The sequence below is a fragment of the Nicotiana tabacum genome, chromosome 5 (genome assembly GCF_000715075.1).
Source record: "Nicotiana tabacum cultivar K326 chromosome 5, ASM71507v2, whole genome shotgun sequence".
Classification (NCBI taxonomy): domain Eukaryota; kingdom Viridiplantae; phylum Streptophyta; class Magnoliopsida; order Solanales; family Solanaceae; genus Nicotiana; species Nicotiana tabacum.
The window spans coordinates 161,961,688-161,980,007 of NC_134084.1; the positions used below are offsets into that span (position 1 = coordinate 161,961,688).

General features: G+C 37.6%; 1 long non-coding RNA gene across 1 annotated transcript; it reads left to right on the top strand.

Moving 5' to 3' along the window:
• Positions 1 to 5,156: 5,156 nt before the first annotated feature.
• On the top strand, positions 5,157 to 15,396 carry LOC142181292 (uncharacterized). Its single transcript, XR_012709967.1, has 2 exons — positions 5,157 to 5,528; positions 13,172 to 15,396. It is a non-coding gene; the product is annotated as an uncharacterized LOC142181292 (long non-coding RNA).
• The last annotated feature ends 2,924 nt before the right edge of the window (positions 15,397 to 18,320 follow it).

Genomic DNA, 18,320 nt, shown 5'->3' on the forward strand with positions numbered 1-18,320 from the left:
GGATGCAGCTTCGCCCGGAAGCGGTGAGGAACAAGCTTCTTTTTCGCCACCACCAACGAAAATTTCTCCGAACCTTGACGGATTTATGAAATTTGTAAGAGATACCATGTAAAATTAATATGTAACTTGCACATCTTGATTAGTTTTCTTCTCTTCTCAATGGTAATATTAGCACCTTGGTTGTGCTTTTTCCATTGGAGAGGGGGGGGGGGGTATTACATCCCCTACTTTAACGTTAGGATTCGTCGAAGTAATAACCTATGAGTTGGAAGGGGTTAAGGTTATACATGAAGATAAGGATGTAAGACCTTGTAAGTTTGAAAAATTTCGGAACTACTATATATTGGCTTGAGATGCATTTTATTTGAAGTAAACCATTTTCGGTAAAAGTTAATAGATACGATTTTATATGGTTGTGATAAGTTTTAAATTAAATACATGGCATGTGGGAGTTTATAAATGAGGTTTTATTTATTATAAGAGTAGATAGTATTTTATCATAAGAAAAGTTATCCTTTTTCCGTTTTGAGAATTTATAGTACAAAAAGAATTTCTTTATTGTAAAGATATAAATTGTGGAGGATGTACGGGCATCCTCCACAATTACAAAAGGCTTGTTCGTCACTCTTGGCACAACCACTTTTGCTCTTTCTTGTTTTATTGACATATCACTTGGGGTCCCCTTCTTGGCTACTGCAGTGGTTCACTATTTGCCCCGCTCAACCGGATCACTAATTTCTCACTTGTTGGCTTTTCAATCGGTCTGACTTCACTGGACCGAATCATCATGACGGTCTGTGAAGGCTTCTTCGGCTCCCCTCCCCTATGAACTATCTCGATCATATTTGTCTCAGGATGGGCCGACAACGGATTCTGGTTGATATTGGGTGCCTCCGGAGCTTGGTCCTCAATCCGATTAGTACCAATGAGCTCTTGAATAACTGTTTTCAATTGCTAGCTCTTCTATGTGTCGTGCCCCAGAGCACCAGAACAATATTCGCAACTCACAGAGTGATCAAGGTTCCTCGGGGGAGGATTTGGCAGTTTTGGCTCGATCGGACTTAGCATACCCAATTGTCGCAACCTGTGGAACAAACTGGTATAGGATTCTCCCAATGGAGTAAAGGTTTTCTTCTTTTTCAACCTCTCATTCTTAAATGCTTGGTTGGGCCGGAAACCTAATCCAGGAGGGTTTCGGTAGGCTCTTGGGGGTGAATAGGCATTTTATGGGGCTGGTGCATGCCATTGTGCGTGGGCCGGAGGTTGGTTGTATGTTTGGGCACAGTGGACAGAAAAATAGGGGTCTGGTGATGGGTAGTAGTGTTGGGGTGGATTATACGGGGTGTAGGGATAGGTTTGGTGGTAGGAACGAGGCTGATGATAGTGGTGAGGTGAACCCCTGGGTTCGAACCAAGCTCCTGAATCAATCGTTGCTACATCCTCTTTCTTCTTCTTTCCAATTACTCCCCCAGTTCCGCTTTGAATGGCCTGGGTGGTTGCCTTAATAGCCGAATAACTCATGATTTTGTTTGTCTTGAGCCCTTATTCTACCATACTGCCCATCTTTACCACTTCATTGAAGGACTTGCCTATAACTGATACCAAATGACCGTAATAAGTAGGTTCTAAGGCCTGCAGAAAATAATCCACCATTTCACTTTCTTTCATTGGAAGGTCAACCCTTGCCGCCTGCTCTCTCCACCTAAAACCATACTCCCTGAAACTTTCATTTTGCTTTTTCTCCAATTTCGTCAAAGACAGACGATCGAGAATAATTTCGAGATTGTACTGGAAGTGACAAGCAAACACCTGGGCTAGATCATCCCATGTGTACCATCTTCCGTGATCCTACTGAGTATACCATTCCAGCGCTCATCCACTCAGACTCTGACTGAAATATGCCATTAACAACTCATCTTTTCCGCTAGCTCCCCTCATTTTGCTACAAAAACCTCTCAAATGCGCCATTGGATCACCGTGCCCATCATACAAATCAAACTTGGGCATCTTAAACCCTACCGACAATTGCATATCTGGAAATAAACATAGATCTTTGTAATCCACACTTACTTGACCTCCCAGCCCCCGAATGTCTCTGAATGACTGTTCTAGGCTTTTAACTTTCCTGAACATCTCCTCCTGTTCGGGATTTTTAGATGGTTTTTCGATTTCTGCAGGGAGGTCAAAATAAGGAGTGTAGGAATAGGGTTCGGGAACCTTGAAAGTGGGCTCCGAGAGGTAATACTGGTTGTCGTGAGTCTGGAACAGAGGCTCACTGGAGGATCGGTGTAATGCAGCAGGTGGGGGTAAAACAAAAACATGCGTGACTGGTGAAAGAGGGTATGGGACTTGTTTGGGTGGTGGAGCTTGTGATGCATGGGAAGTGGTGTCGTAGCATTGTTGGTAGAGGGAAAAGGCCGGAGATGAATTCACAGTGGGAGATTCCTGGGTCTGAGCCAATGGCGGGATAGAAGCAGGGTGTAAACTAGCGGTGGGTGCCCTTTTGCCCATGCTTGGTACATTTCAGCCATCTGCTGCTTCAGCTTATACAACTCGTCTTTCATATTAACCTTCGATTCTTCCACCACTTTTAACGGATCGACAATACTTGCCTCAAGTTCCTGGTTGGCCATGTTCAGCTTGTTTTTGGACCGAGTGTTGTAGGAGTGAGTTGCCAGAATGCTAATCAAACTAACCACCTGCCTGAACTGGATTTCATCAATAACAAACTTTTTAGTGATTAGCAACCACACATTTGAGGAGTGAATTCACCTAAGCAATTGACCGTTTCTATTATGCATTTGATTGGTTGCTTGCGTCATCCCGGCTTTTTCTTATTTCCATTTGCAACTTCTCTTTTCTATCTCTTTTTTTTCTTTTTCATTCTTGCCTTTCCTTGCTTGGTCTCTCTTTGTTTTTATTCTCCCATGACTCTTTCTTGCTTTGCCATTGTTTCCTTCTCATTGTTTCTTATTTTCTCTCTCTTTTCTTTTCATTTACTCTCTTATTCTTCCCTTTTTTTTATCACTCTTTTTCTTTCTTTTGGTTATGGTCAAATCCTATGGAGACTGCCTACATATCATGACCCCGCATGAATCAGACCAAGCGTAGTTCTGGGAGATAAGTGCATAAAATAAATAACAAAATATTTTGGGATTTTCAAATTTTTACATAAAATAAAATAGTTTTGATTACAACCACTCTTTTTACCAAATTATAAAATTAACAGACTCAAAAGGGAAATTAACTCTGACTAAAACAAGTCCAACAAACTCTGACAGCAAGGTGAAATCAACTGACTCGAAAACCAACTAACAGACTCCAATAAAAGAAAATACAGACTCGCAAACAGATTAACAGACTCTAATGAAAATCATGAATACATTAATTCCTCAAACGCTCCTGAGGCACGCGGGACATCATTCAGTCTCGCCACGGGCCTATATACAAGATCCCTTTGAAGCCTCTCCAAATAACTCATTATCTGTCGGACAAACGTCATCACTTCCGCGAAGAAAGTGGTGCGAGTCATATCCTCACATGCTTGGCATTCCACAACAATGTAGTCGACAATGGCTCTGACCCGCTCTCGGATTCTACCCTTTTCCTAAGCAGACGCCCGACTTGTTGATTCCGGGATTCTAATACCTGAATATCATGGAGATGTTGATTTTGCAACTGTTGCATTTCTTCCTCCATCTGAGCCATCAAATCATAACAGTGTTCCCTATCAGCTTTGAAATCTTTAGCCTACTTGGCTGCCTCATTCTCAAGAGTAGTTACTTTTCTTTTCAGGCTAGTGATTGTCCTTTCATACTTTCTCTTCATTTTTTATACAAACTGTGTCCGACCTTTTGCATTTTCTGCCAATTGAGCCCAGACTTTTGCTAGACTGGCCTCAGACTTTTCTAGGTCATCTTGATACTCAAGAGATTTCTTTTTCAGACTGCTTATAAGCCTTTCATCCGCTCGGCTTCTTTCCGGGTTTCTAGCAGCTATTTCATCTTCCGAATTTGAGCTTTGAGGGCTTCATCTTCATCTGCGGTGGCTTGCAACCCATTCTCAAACTGAAGGTCCATGACTTGCTTTTCCAGCCTACTTATGGTGGCTCGGTACTCATTTTCTTCGGTCAACCAGTCCCATTGCACCTGTGCTCCATCAGTTAATTGTTGGACATGGGATTTCTTTGCGGGCCTTTCGGGCTCATGATGAACTCGAGATCTTTTACCATACCAAGCAGTGTAACTAGGGTCCACCTTGCCTCTGGATAGATATCGTACTTGAGTTCTAGGCTCTAAGAGTCTGCACTGATGCCAAATCTGACACACTTTTTCTTCTGGAAAAGCGGCTTTTAGTTCCAACTCAATAACCTGCCGACTCAAATCCTCATCGTGTGGGATGGTCTGGTATCGGCCCAACTGACGTAGAACTCGGCGCGGAGCATAAGGCTGGATACTCCGAATGCCCATTGTAGACATGTGAATTTTGACCCTCCCCAAGATTTTTCATATTTTAGCACGTAAATATTTAATTTAGGCCCGATATAACAATTTCAACTCATTTTTACTCTTTTACTTTATTTTATTACAAAAAAATAAAAATTACAAAAAATATTTTATTTTATGTACCTTTCATAAAGTAAAAAAAATATATACAAAAATAGTACCTTATTTTTATCTTTATATAATCTTGAAAAATACAAAAAATATGTAATAGTTTCATGTTTTAATATAGTTTAGTTTAATTAATTAAAATTTATTTTTTGCCCTATATGAATTGCTCCTCTAAAATCAAAGAAAATAGATTTTTTCAATTATTTGCCATTTTTGTAGGATTTTATTAACTGTTTGCATTTTGTGCACGTTTAATTTTTATTTTTATCTTGAAAAATACCAAAAATAGTTTATTTTAATGGTCAGTCTTATTTTAACAGTTGTTTTATTTATGTAGGACTAATTAATAAGTGAGGTCGTATTTTAGTCCCGTTCGCGAAGAAAGAATAAAACTTGGGCTCGAGCACCCCATTTTTAGGCCTAAATTTTGGACCTAACCCATGATTCCCAAGCCCATAATCCCTAAGCCCATACCCCTAACCTAACTCCTACCCCTATATAATAGTATCTAACACCTAAAAGAAACCTACACCTAAAAACCTATACAAAAACTTGGATTGGCCGTTCTTCTCCATTTTGGAGACTCGGCAAAAAAAAAAACCAAAAAAGAAAAGGAGAACGCCTCCTTATCAAAAATAGCAACAGATCGAGAGTGGAAAAATGCTTTCTTCCTTTCTCTCCATTAGTTCTGTTTCTCATTTTCTGATGGCCGTAGTTGTCGTTTTTAAACCACAAAAGGTCGTATTCTACTTCTCTGCTCTTCGCTAGCTCGATTGTTCACGATTCTTTGTGAGTGGGGTTCGTAAGCCTTAATTGAGGTTTCCGTTCGGTTTCTGGTCTTGCGGTCGGGGTCCTGGTTTTTAGCTTGTTGTTCCGTCCATTCAATCAAAGAGCCTTTGAAATTCTAGTTTTGAGGTCTGCAATTCCTACCTTATTTCTGATTAATGCACTTTTAGAAGTCTACATGTTTTGAATAAACGATATTCCTAATTCTCATGATAATATTTTCTAGTTTTGAGCTTATATCATGTATCTTCCTTTAGCATATTTTAGTGATTGTCTTATTTTGATTCTGTCTTAATTCTCCTTCTTGTTTGATGTTTTAGTGTTGCTTTATTTTTCATGTTGTATTAGTATCATGAATCTAGGTTAAGATTGGGCCATTGGTTGGTTTTGAATTATAGTAGTTGGACTTGATCTAAAATTGGAAAGATTTGGACTCTGTGATAAATTTTGAGTTTCAGTTATCAGGCTTTGTTTGTAAAGTACAATAATTTATATATATACTTTATTTCAATGCCGCATAATCTTTATTCAGAAAGGTGTTCATCCTTCTTGTCTAGTATATGAATTTCCATCTACTTTGACCCTTGTTAATTGCCTAATTTTTTGGTAAAATGTCTTTGTTATTGATATAATCTCTCTACTGGAGTTGAAAGTATTGGTATGTGTTGGTTTACTTATTCCAATAGTTAATTTCCTCCATTTAATAAATATTATCGTTAATCACAAATGATAGGATGCTAATTTGTAATTAGTGATTTATTAATAACAGCTAAGCCATGCTTTCTTCCACAAATAATTAATCTCCATAACTCAAGGCCCTCACTTAATTAACTTTGATCCTTTAGAAATCAAAGTGTGCCATTTAGTGAATTTCCCATGGCCCTCGCAAGGTTAGAACGCGTAGTTGCTTTAGGCACGTAGTTTAATAATAATACCTTCCTAAACTCGGGTGTGCATTTCATATGACCCAACTCTAAATCTCACAACGTTGAATAAGATGTGTTTCGGATTGCGGGTGCATTTCATGTAGCGTGATCCAAAGCCTATTGTAATCAGATAAAATAATTTAAAATATTTTTTTTAAAATAATTAAGAGCGGTTTAATAAGTTAAAATGTATCATAGGCTAAAACAAATATTAAAATCAGATAATAAGCCAATTGTAATAGTTTAAGCGACCATTCTAGAACCACGGAATCCGGGGGTGCCTAACACCTTCCCTCGGGTTAACAGAATTCCTTTCTCAGAATTCCTGGTTTGCAGACTTCAAAAGGAAAGTCGAATTTCCTCGATTTGGGATTTTAAAATAAACCGGTGACTTGGGACACCAAATAAACTATTCCAATTGGCGACTCTGAATTAAATAAATAATCTCATTTTGAATAATGTCACTTAAATTGGAAAAACTCCCTTGTACTACCTTCGGGTAGTGTAAAAAGGAGGTGTGATAGCTCTGGCGACTTTGCTGGGAATCCAAACCCAGAACTTCGGTTTAGGTTTTAAGAATTCGAGCTTAGAATAACTGTTATAGTTGGTTTGTTTTATCTGATTTTTTTACATGTTGAGACTAATGTGCTAAATGTTGCTTTTACCGCTTTAATATTGTTTGGACTATATATAAATTGCTACGAAGCCCTCCTCTCTCTGAGCCTTCTAAATCATCTGGGAAGTGTGCACTTCATGTGACTTCTTTTCTGTTAGAGTCTTATTCCAATTTTAGAACGAGGTTCGGACAAGTTACAAAGTCGGTGAAGCTTCTGTATTCCCGGTACGCTGCCCCCCTCGGCTCGAGCTGTCCGCTTGGGTAAGCCAGGTCTAGAACAAATAAACCCAGGTTTTTAAACCTAGTATAATAGAGCCTCATGCCGGATCCCTAGTAGGAACGCTTGTTTGCATCATGTGCATTTTGACTTTGGGGATTCAACACAGGGGTTGGGTCCGTCTAGGACAGGTGTACCCAAAAATCAAAAGACCATCTTGATGCATCTTACGTGCTACTTGCGTATCTGTCTGTTTTGGCTTGCATGTTGATTGGCTTCCAGAATAGGGAAAGAAAATGGAAAAAAAAAAGAAAAAAAGAAAATCAAAAAAAGAGGAGAAAGAAGAAAAAAGAAAAGAGAGCGAGAGGTAGGTGTTTGAATTACCCTAAATTCTGTTGAAATTTTGAAGAAAAAAAAGTCATTTCAAAATAAGTCATATTTTCTTTTGTTCCATCAAAACTGGACGAACTATGCGGGTCTGACTCTCACCGGATGTGAGATACGTAGGCAAACCTCATCGGTTCCGGCCCATAATTTTCAAAAAATCCAAATATATTTTCCTTTACTTCCTCTCTAGAAAAGTCTTTTTTTTAGACCCCAATTTTCAAAAAATTCAAAAATATTTTCTGTTACTTGCTTCTTTAGAAAGCCTTTCTTTTAGACCCTAATTGTTTTTAAAAAAATATACAAAAATATTTTCTTTTAATTTCTTCCAAAAATCCAAAAATATTTTCATTCTTCTTTCAAAATTGAAAAGAAAATTCAAAAACATTTTTTTAGAAGCATTTATTTCATAAATTCAAAATAAAATTCCAAAAATATTTTCTTTCTTCTTTGGAAGTTTTTCTATTGAAATTCCAAAAAAAAGTAAAAGTTGAATTCAAAAAAAAAGGAAAAAAAATCTTTCTTCTTTAGAAGTCTTTCTTTGCAAAAATGCTGAACAAAAATCAAAATCCAAAAAATATGTTCTTTCTTCTTTATATGTCTTTCTTTTCGAAAAGTTCAAAATCCAAAAAAAAAAGTTGGTTTATCTACTTTATTCCTGATCTTCCCGAACTACGCAAGATCTGATTCATGTTTCCACATGATACGTAGGCAACCCACATCAGGTTCAATCACCATTAAAAAGAAATGAAAAAATAAAAAAAATAAAAAATTGTTGATAATAATAAGGATTGACTCAGTCCATTCTAACATGTCTTGTTTTGAATTGTGAAGAAAGTTGAGGTGGTCGGTTTGTGGTAAGCTGGAAACACAAGATCCAAGGAAAAATGATAACTGACATCGAAACTGTTACAAGTGCTCAAGAGACTCAGGGTCAGAGGGTTCAACACAAGTCTACTGTGTTTGAGAAAAATAGAATACCGAAACAGCAAATGACCGAAATGTGTCAAGCATGGGCCAGTGGTCAAGGACAACCTCGTCATGAGTCACAATTTGCTACACAGCAAGAGCAGTACCACTCCTCTGAGTACCACTTGTACTCATTTGATCTTCCTGCAAACATTGAGAAGCTTACCCGAAAGATGGTACAGGAAAAAATGACCCAAAGAGTGAAAAGCTTAGAACAACGATTGAAAAATATGCAAGGGTTGGCAGGTCAAAAGAGTGTTGCCTTCAAAGATCTATGTATGTTCCCCGATGTCCACTTGCTGCCTGGTTTCAAGATTCCCAAATTTGAAAAGTATGATGGACATGGAGATCCCATAGCCCACCTGAAAAGGTATTGCAATCAACTAAGAGGTGCGAGAAGAAATGAGGAATTGTTGATGGCTTATTTTGTAGAAAGCCTTATGGGAGTAGCCTCCGAATGGTTTATGGATCAAGACACATCTCGCTGGTATGTCTGGGATGACATGACACAGGCCTTTGTCAAACAGTTCCAATACAACATCGACATTTCCCCAGACCACAATTCCCTTTCAAACTTGAAGAAGAAACCAACTGAAAGTTTCAGAGAATATGCCATTAAATGGAGAGAGAAAGCAACTAGAGTTAAGCCACCCATAGACGGCCACGAGCTAATCACTGTCTTCCTTCACGCTCAAGAGCCAGATTATTTTCAAAACATGATGTCCGCAGTGGGCAAATCCTTCTCGGAAGCAATCAAAATGGGAGAAATGGTAGATAATGGTCTTAAGACAGGAAAAATTATAAGTCAAGCAGTTCTTAAAGCGGCAATCCAGGCTGTCCAGGTTGAATCTGATAATTTCAGTGGCACGAATGAGAAGGATGAAGAAATCATGATGACAACAGGTTCGAGAAGAGGTCCCAGTAAAATACCTCGAAGGTATGTGCAGCCTTATCAGGTTTCCCATGACTCCCCTGAGCATTACTATCCACCTCAGAACCCACAACACTCTGTTGTTCCACCTTAGTATGTTGTCCAGCCACCAAAACACCCTAGAAAGCGAGTACGAGCATCACAAAATCTCCAACAGCCTCCACAAAATTTTCAGGTGCGCTATAACCCACATCCAAGCCAGAGGTATAAAGGGGAACAAAGGTTGAAAGATAATTTTGCACCAATAGAAGAGTCATATGCAAGCTTATTTGAGAAGTTAAAGCATTATGACATGATTGCACCTATTCCTCCAAATCATGTGGACCCACGTGCAAGAAGTTTTGACCCTTCTAAAAGGTATGAATACCATTCCAATGCCCAGGGGAACAGTGTTGAAAGATGTCGAGATTTGAAAAGAGAAATAGAAAGGATGATCCAGGAAAATCTGATTATGATCTAAGACAGTGACACCCAGAATATTGCGCAGAATCCTTTACCTGCACATCATGATGCACACTTTGTGGGGATGATGCCTGGTGACATGGAGTTTGAGAATCCTATCGCTAGCTTGCTAACTGAAGTTAATGATGTTGAAATTGGAGAAGGCTCTGCTAATTCTGATGAGCAAATATGTGGCTAAATGTCAAGCTCAGTAATTGAAAAGTCATTCCCTCTTCACTAAGAAGGAATCTTGGTAGTTTGTTTTGATGTTTTTTCTATCATCTGGGTTATTTCAGGGTTGTGATCTAGATTTTATTTGTTTTATTGAGTCAAACCCTTCTATTCCTCCATTCTGTCCGTGTGAGTCTTGTCCATTTGTTCTGTTTCTATTTTCATTATTTGGGTTATTTTAAGGTTGTAACTCAGATCTTGGGTTGTTTGTCTTGTTGTCAAATCCTTTCATCCTTTACTCAATAAAATACAGTTTGTCCTTTTGTGTCATATTGTTCCTAGTTCTTTTCTCGCTAGTTCTAATGACATGCCATGCATGCGGAAATTTTGGCCAGATCTTAGAAAATGATTTAATATGGAATCGGATAATTGAAAAAAAAAATACTTTTGAGGATGAATAAAGAGTTGAGATACTTTGGAATTGAGGTCGAGTAGAATTCACCTTCAAATCATTGTGGAGGTCGGGCTTGAGGATGTTTAGTCAATTGAAGTTTGTAGGAAAGTAAGGGATGGAAGTGTCTTGTGACCACGACACACCAAGAAGACAGGCATGTTTGTCAATGCTGGGATCGCAAAAAGATACCATGTTTGGCATTCTCGAGGTTGGGAGCCCCTTTTTCTGCTACCCAAACACTTTATATCCTTTGCTACCCCTTTTGAGTCTGTGTTATTTTCTTTGACAACCCTCTTTTGGAATCAAGTTTAGATTCAAAAAAAAAAAACAGAAAAGGAAAAAAAATCCATGTCCCAAGAGTACAAACTAGGGCAATTCTTAGAAAGTTCAAGTGAAAAAAAAATAAGAAGAAAAGATTTGTCAAAGGTCCATGCCCTTATAAAAAATAGAAGCTGGGCAACTTGTTTTGAAAATAAAAAGAAAAAAAGAAAGAAAAAAAAAGAAAAGAAAGAAAAGAAAAAACAACAGAAAGAAAAATAAAAAATTAGTTAGGTAAGATGTTTGAACTACGTTAGACCTGATTCCTTGAAAATAAGGATACGTAGGCAGCCTCACGGTTTGGTCCAGCCAAAAAAAAAAGAGAAAAGAAAAAAATAGAAAAATCTAAAAATCCCCAGCATCTGAAACTGGGGCAGAGATGTTTTTGAGATAGTCGATTCCAAGAGTTGTAAGTCTACAACCCCTCATTCTGAGTTTATTTTGAGCCTTCATGCCGACCTTTTTGTCCAACCCTATCCAAAAACCTTCCAAATAAAGACCTCCCGATACGCCTTCAAGAATGCCAAGAGAAGCATGTAATGAGCAACGGCGGTCACGCGACATATAACACTGTCAGGATCCTCGCGCAAGAAAGCAAAAGAAAAAGAAAAATAGAGAAGAAATGAGAGAGTCTTACTGGTGAAAACCCTCACGGGCACTGTAAGGCGACGGTAAGCAGAGATGAATAAATGAGAGAGACTTGTTGGTGAAAACTCCTCGGGGCACCACTAGTCGAAAGTGAGTCATAAAGCTGGTGTGAAGAATTGGCATGAACAAGCTCGACTTCAAAGGTCATAAGAATAGAAAAGGGAAGAGTGAATTAGTTTGATAGATCGTCCACTAAGTCCAAAATGCATGTCATGACCATTAAGGCTAGTTAGTGGAAAAAAAAGAAAGAAAACTCTTTCTTCTGTCCTTCTGACAGGGGGCATTTCTTGTTAATAATGTTTCTTTATAGCATTTTGTCCTACCCTCTGAGTCGGTCCTTGTCAAAATAAGCAAGAAAAGATTTCAAAATCTGCTACCAATTTTTCAGTTGCACAAAGTAAATTTAGCCAGCATACTCAGTTGTTACAGTTAACATGCCTTGAGGATTAGTGCAAAAGCTCCCCCCTCCAAGACTCTTGTCAGCTTACTTGGCGCGAGCAAAGATAACTAGTGATTCTCTCTTACAGAAAAATTGCTCAAAAAGTAAGAAGTCATTCAAGATATCGGAAAAGGTCACCTAAGCAAAGATCTCCGGTTGGGAAAGGCTGTTTGAGCTGCAAATACAAATGGTAATGAGTGTGAAACAATCAGAGTTGGTGTAGAACAAAAGTCTTTTGAGACCGACTCAAGTTGATTGAGCAGAAGCCAAGTTGCCCAAGACTCAAGGCCACAAACCGACCACCATTGTCAAAACTGACAAATATTTCTTTGTACGAAACAGAAACAAAGCGGTGCAAGGAAAGTGATTCACAAAGAGAAAAAAATGAAAAAAAGAAAAAAAACAAAAAAAGAGAAGAAAAAGAAAATACGAGAAGAGTCGACAAAGGGAAGTTTCTCAAATCTTTGCCTTTATTTATCTCACTGTTGTGCATAAAATCTTTCCATTGATCTTCACATTTTTCCTCCTAGGATAAAAAGTCCTGGTCTGATGGATTTTCCTCCCAATATAAATCTTAGTCTGATGAATCTTTCTCCTAAGATAGAAGACCTAGTCTGATGAACTTTCTCCTAGGATATTAGTCTGATGATTTTTTCTCCTAAGATAGAAAACCTAGTCTGATGAATTTTCTCCTAGGATACAAAATCTTAGTCTGATGAATCTTTCTCCTAAGATATGAAAACCTAGTCTGATGAACTTTCTCCTAGGATAAACGTCTTAGTCGGATGAATCTTTCTCCTAAGATACCAAAAAAAGAAGAAGAAGAAGAAAAGGGACCTAGTCTGATGAACTTTCTCCTAGGATCAAAATCTTAGTCTGATGAATCCTTCTCCTAAGATAGAAAACCTAGTCTGATGAATTTTCTCCTAGGATAATAATTTAAAAAAAAAGGAAGTCTGAATTTGAAAAAAAATGAAAAAATAAAAAAAAGGGAAAAAGAAGGAAGTCTGGATTTTTTTTAATAAAAAAGGGTCAATTTTTAGTTTTCTTGAAATCAGGGGTCCCGCCTGGAGAATAGGGTCACTCTTTACTTTAGTCAAGCTTAGTTTATAGTTTTCATAGTCTATTCTTTAGTTTACTCTCATCTTTGCATCAATAGTACAAGTGGTTTACAATTTTGCTAATAACTCACAAATCTTCCTAATGCAAACTGGGGCAGAAAAAATTTCTTTTGTTTTGTCTGTTTTGTTGTAATCAGGCGCCCACCTAGATAACAAGGGAAGACAACCCTAGTTTCAAGGGAAAGCAATTTCGAAGGAAGACAGTTCAAGTTTCAAGGAAAAATGGTTCAAGGTGCAAGGGAAATAGTGCCAAGTAACAATAGAAGACGATTCAAGTTCAGTAATCAGGCGCCCACCTGGAAAATAAGAGAATTCAATTCAGAATACAATTCAAGTCAGCAACAAAAGAAGCTCGCGGTAAGAATGCGAGTCAATAGTCCGAGGTGATCAACAGAAGTTAGTCACAATCCAGAATAAAAAGGAAAAAAAACAAAAATAAACACAAGAAGTGAATCCAAATGCATAAGTTAATGAAAGATGTGAGCTACTCAAGACAGGGATGAGGTCACAAGCTCTGTATGTCCCGTTTTGGTCTGAAAAGCTGAAGAAGAACGAATTAGCACCCGCAACTAGCAAGCGTCAAGGTTCAAATCCAAAGTCTGTATGAAGAACCATTCAAAACTCAAGATCAAGCTTCAGAAGACTTATAGATAGGAATCTTGTAACTCTTAGCCGGTAGGCTTAGCTAGTCTTTTTTATTTTTGATTTTGATGTAATAGCAGGACCGCAGACTGGAACCTCGACGGTACCTCAATCGGCTCTACACCTCGGCATACTCCATCATCTCACTCACTTCTGAATTACATGTGGCCTGATTCCTTTATAGACAAGGATATGTAGGCATTTCAGATACCAGGGCTCGGTCACATTCCCTTTTTCTCTTAGTTTTAGTCTCTCCAAATAAGGGTTGGGTTAAAAAATCTGTCTAGTCGTTCTTTGTCTAAAAATACTTTGTCTTTCCAGTCAAAGAGGGGCAGCTGTAGACATGTGAATTTTGACCCTCACCAAGATTTTCATATTTTAGCACGTAAATATTTAATTTAGGTCCGATATAGCTATTTCAACTCATTTTTACTCTTTTACTTTACTTTATTACAAGAAAATGAAAATTACAAAAAATATTTTATTTTATGTACCTTTCATAAAGTAAAAAATATATATACAAAAATAGTACCTTATTTTTATCTTTATATAATCTTGAAAAATACAAAAAATATGTAATAGTTTCATGTTTTAATATAGTTTAGTTTAATTAATTAGAATTTATTTTTTGCCCTATATGAATTGCTCCTCTAAAATCAAAGAAAATAGATTCTTTTTCAATTATTTTCCATTTTTGTAAGATTTTATTAATTGTTTGCATTTTGTGCACGTTTAATTTTTATTTTTATCTTGAAAATTTCTAAAAATAGTTTATTTTAATGTTCAGTCTTATTTTAACAGTTATTTTATTTAAGTAGGACTAATTAATAAGTGAGGTCGTATTTTAGTCCCGTTCGCGAAGAAAGAATAAAATTTGGGCTCGAGCAACCCATTTTTAGGCCTAAATTTTGGACCTAACCCATAATTCCCAAGCCCATAATCCCTAGGCCCATACCTCTAACCTAACTCCTACCCCTATATAATAGTATCTAGCACCTAAAAGAAACCTACACCTAAAAGCCTATACAAAAACTTGGATCGGCCGTTCTTCTCCATTTTGGAGACTCAGCAAAAAAACCCAATAAAAGCTTTACAACCAAGAAGAATCTCTAAGCTAGAAGTCAGCAGCCCCCCCCCCCCCCCCAAAAAAAAAAATTCAAAAAAGAAGCAGGGATTCACCCAAAAAATCCCAATAAGGAACGATCCCCAATTCCAAAATAAAGCTGCAATAAGCAATCAAAAAAAGGGAAAAGGAGAACGCCTCCTTATCAAAAATAGCAACAGATCAAGAGTGGAAAAAGGCTTTCTTCCTTTCTCTCTATTAGTTCTGTTTCTCGTTTTCTGATGGCCGAAGTTGCCGTTTTTAAACCACAAAAGGTCGTATTCTACTTCTCTGCTCTTCGCTAGCTCGATTGTTCGTGATTCTTTATGAGTGGGGTTCGTAAGCCTTAGTTGAGGTTTTTGTTCGGTTTCTGGTCTTGCGGTCGGGGTCCTGGTTTTCAGTTTGTTGTTCCGTCCATTCAATCAAAGAGCCTTTGAAATTCGAGTTTTGAGGTCTGCAATTCCTACCTTGTTTCTGATTAATGCACTTTTGGAAGTCTACATGTTTTGAATAAACGATATTCCTAATTCTCATGATTATATTTTCTAGTTCTGAGCTTATATCATGTATCTTCCTTTAGCATATTTTAGTGATTATCTTATTTTGATTCTGTCTTAATTCTCCTTCTTGTTCGATGTTTTAGTCTTGCTTTATTTTTCATGTTATATTAGTATCATGAATCTGGGTCAAGATTGGGCCATTGGTTGGTTTTGAATTATAGTATTTGGACTTGATCTAAAATTTGGAAGATTTGGACTCTGTGATAAATTTTGAGTTTCAGTTATCAGGCTTTGTTTGTAAAGTACAGTAATTTATATATATACTTTATTTCAATGCCGCATAATCTTTATTCATAAAGGTGTTCATCCTCCTTGTGTAGTAGATGGATTTCCATCTACTTTTATCCTTGTTAATTGCCTAGTTTGTTGTTAAAATGTCTTTGTTATTGATATAATCTCTCTATTGGAGTTGGAAGTATTGGTATGTGTTGGTTTACTTATTCCAATAGTTAATTTCCTCCATTTCATAAATATTATCGTTAATCACAAATGATAGGATGCTAATTTGTAATTAGTGATTTATTAATAATAGTTAATGCATGCTTTCTTCCACAAATAATTAATCTCCATAACTCATGGTCCTCACTTAATTAATTTTGATCTTTTAGAAATCGAAGTGTGCCATTTAGTGAATTTCCCATGGACCTCGCAAGGTTAGAACACGTAGTTGCTTTAGGCGCGTAGTTTAATAATATTACCTTCCTAAACTCGGGTGTGCATTTCATGTGACCCAACTCTAAATCTCACAACGTTGAATAAGATGTGTTCCAGATTGCGGGTGCATTTTATGTGGCGTGATCCAAAGCCTATTGTAATCAGATAAAATAATTTAAAATCTTTTTTTAAAATAATTAAGAGAGGTTTAATAAGTTAAAATGTATCATAAGCTAAAACATGTATTAAAATAAGATAATAAGCCAATTGTTATAGTTTAAGCGACCGTGCTAGAACCACGGAATACGGGGGTGCCTAACACCTTCCCTCGGGTTAACAGAATTTCTTACTTAGAATTTCTGGTTCGCAGACTTCAAAAAGAAAGTCGAGTTTCCACGATTTGGGATTTTAAAATAAACCGGTGACCTGGAAAACCAAATAAACTATTCCAAGTGGCGACTCTGAATAATAAATAATCTCATTTCGAATAATGTTACTTAAATTGGAAAAACTCCCTTGTACTACCTTCGGGTAGTGTAAAAAGGAGGTGTGACACCCATCAATAGCAGAAAACATACCTCAGCAGACATATAAATTACTTCACTGACCGAGAGCCACCCAAATGTCCATTCGATCTTATGTGTAGTCAAATATCTCAAATGAGCATGCCATGCTTCCGTACCTTCCGGGAACTCATAACCCTCTACCCGCTTTTCATGTTTTTCAATGCACTCGAGGCCAGTCAAACCACAATTCAAGTATCTAGGACGGTGGCAAAGATGTTCCTCCATCCATAATTGTAACAACATATTACACCCTTCGAAGAACTTTCCCCTTCTTGACAAAGGGTCAGAGCTCGGTAAATTTCTGCCAAAATCATCGACACTTTGGTCCAATTTGCCTTTTTCATCATACAGTCGGCTATCTCCACGAGTCCCAACTCTATGTTCCCGTCTTTTCTGGGGCAAATCAAAGTACTCAGGAACACCATTATAAAAGCTAATCCTCTCTGAGCTTCCCACTTGACTTGGTTTCCCGCGGGAGTAAGATCGGTATCTGGTGTCTCGAAGCCACAGGGATTCATGTAATGTCGGTACAAAAAGTAGAAGGTACAAAATCCTTTGGCCAAATTTCCGTCTCGGATGTCCCGACTGATGCTTAACAATTCCAAAAATTTTGTGAGGGGTTACTATTCTCGGTGCTACTGGGTATTGATTTCTAAGATTCCCCTTGAAACCGGCATAGCCTGCTATCTCTTCCAGTGTATCAGTTAACTCGAAATCAGCAAAGTGGAATACATTATGTGTTGCGTCCCAAAATGGTATCAAGGCCTCGATTATGTCCTTTCTCGGTTTAACCTTCAAGAGCCCGACAAGACCACCCAACGCTTTTGTCACAACTTTTCTGCTATTGTCCCCCAAATCAAGCCACCACATATGTAGCTCTAACGGGATCTCTTCACGGACTAAGAAAGGTTCATTTTAAATTGTGCTCATCATGCACATTTATTAAGGTAATTTTAATTAAATGAAAACTATGACTCATTTTGACTCAAGAAAAATGACCATTTTTCAAAATTTTCACAAAAATATCCGGCTTTGCCAATACGGCCTTTCAGCACTCCAAAAACGAAGATTTTAAGGATGTATTCGCTAACCGGCAAAAACCTTGAAAAATGACCAAAGGTGGTTATTCTTGCAAAAAAAAGCCTTCCGGCTATTTTTGACAAGAATAGCATCACCTTACTTATTTGCAATAAACATAACATTTTTGTTCTTTTGGGCTATTTTTGCAAAAGGAAGTTGGACTCGATGGGGGTTGCCTATGTATCTCACATCCGGTGAGAATCAAACTGGCATAGTTCGGGCAATTTTGACAAACCAAATCTTCTTCTTTTTTTTTTCAAAACAAAACAAAAATTTCTCTCTTTATTTTTCAAAATTTCGGCAGCGTTTCAGAATTTTTTTTTTGGACACTGATTTTTCAAAAATTGACAATTATCTCTCTCAGCCCTCACATTGACTTTCCTTCTCTCAACCTTTCCCCTATAAGCCGGTCAACATGCAAATCCGAAGCAAATGAATGCACAAGTAGCAAGTATGATGCATTATGATGGTCTTTTCATTTTTGGTACATCTGTCCTAGACAGACCCAACCCCTGTGTTGAGTCTCCAAAGTCAAATGCACGTGATGCAAGCAAACATTCCTACTAGGGATACGGCATGAGGTCTTGTTATACTAGATTTAAAACCTGGGTTTATTATTCTAGACCTGGCTTACCCGAGCGGACAACTAGAGCCTAGGAGGGGCAACGACCGGGAATACAGA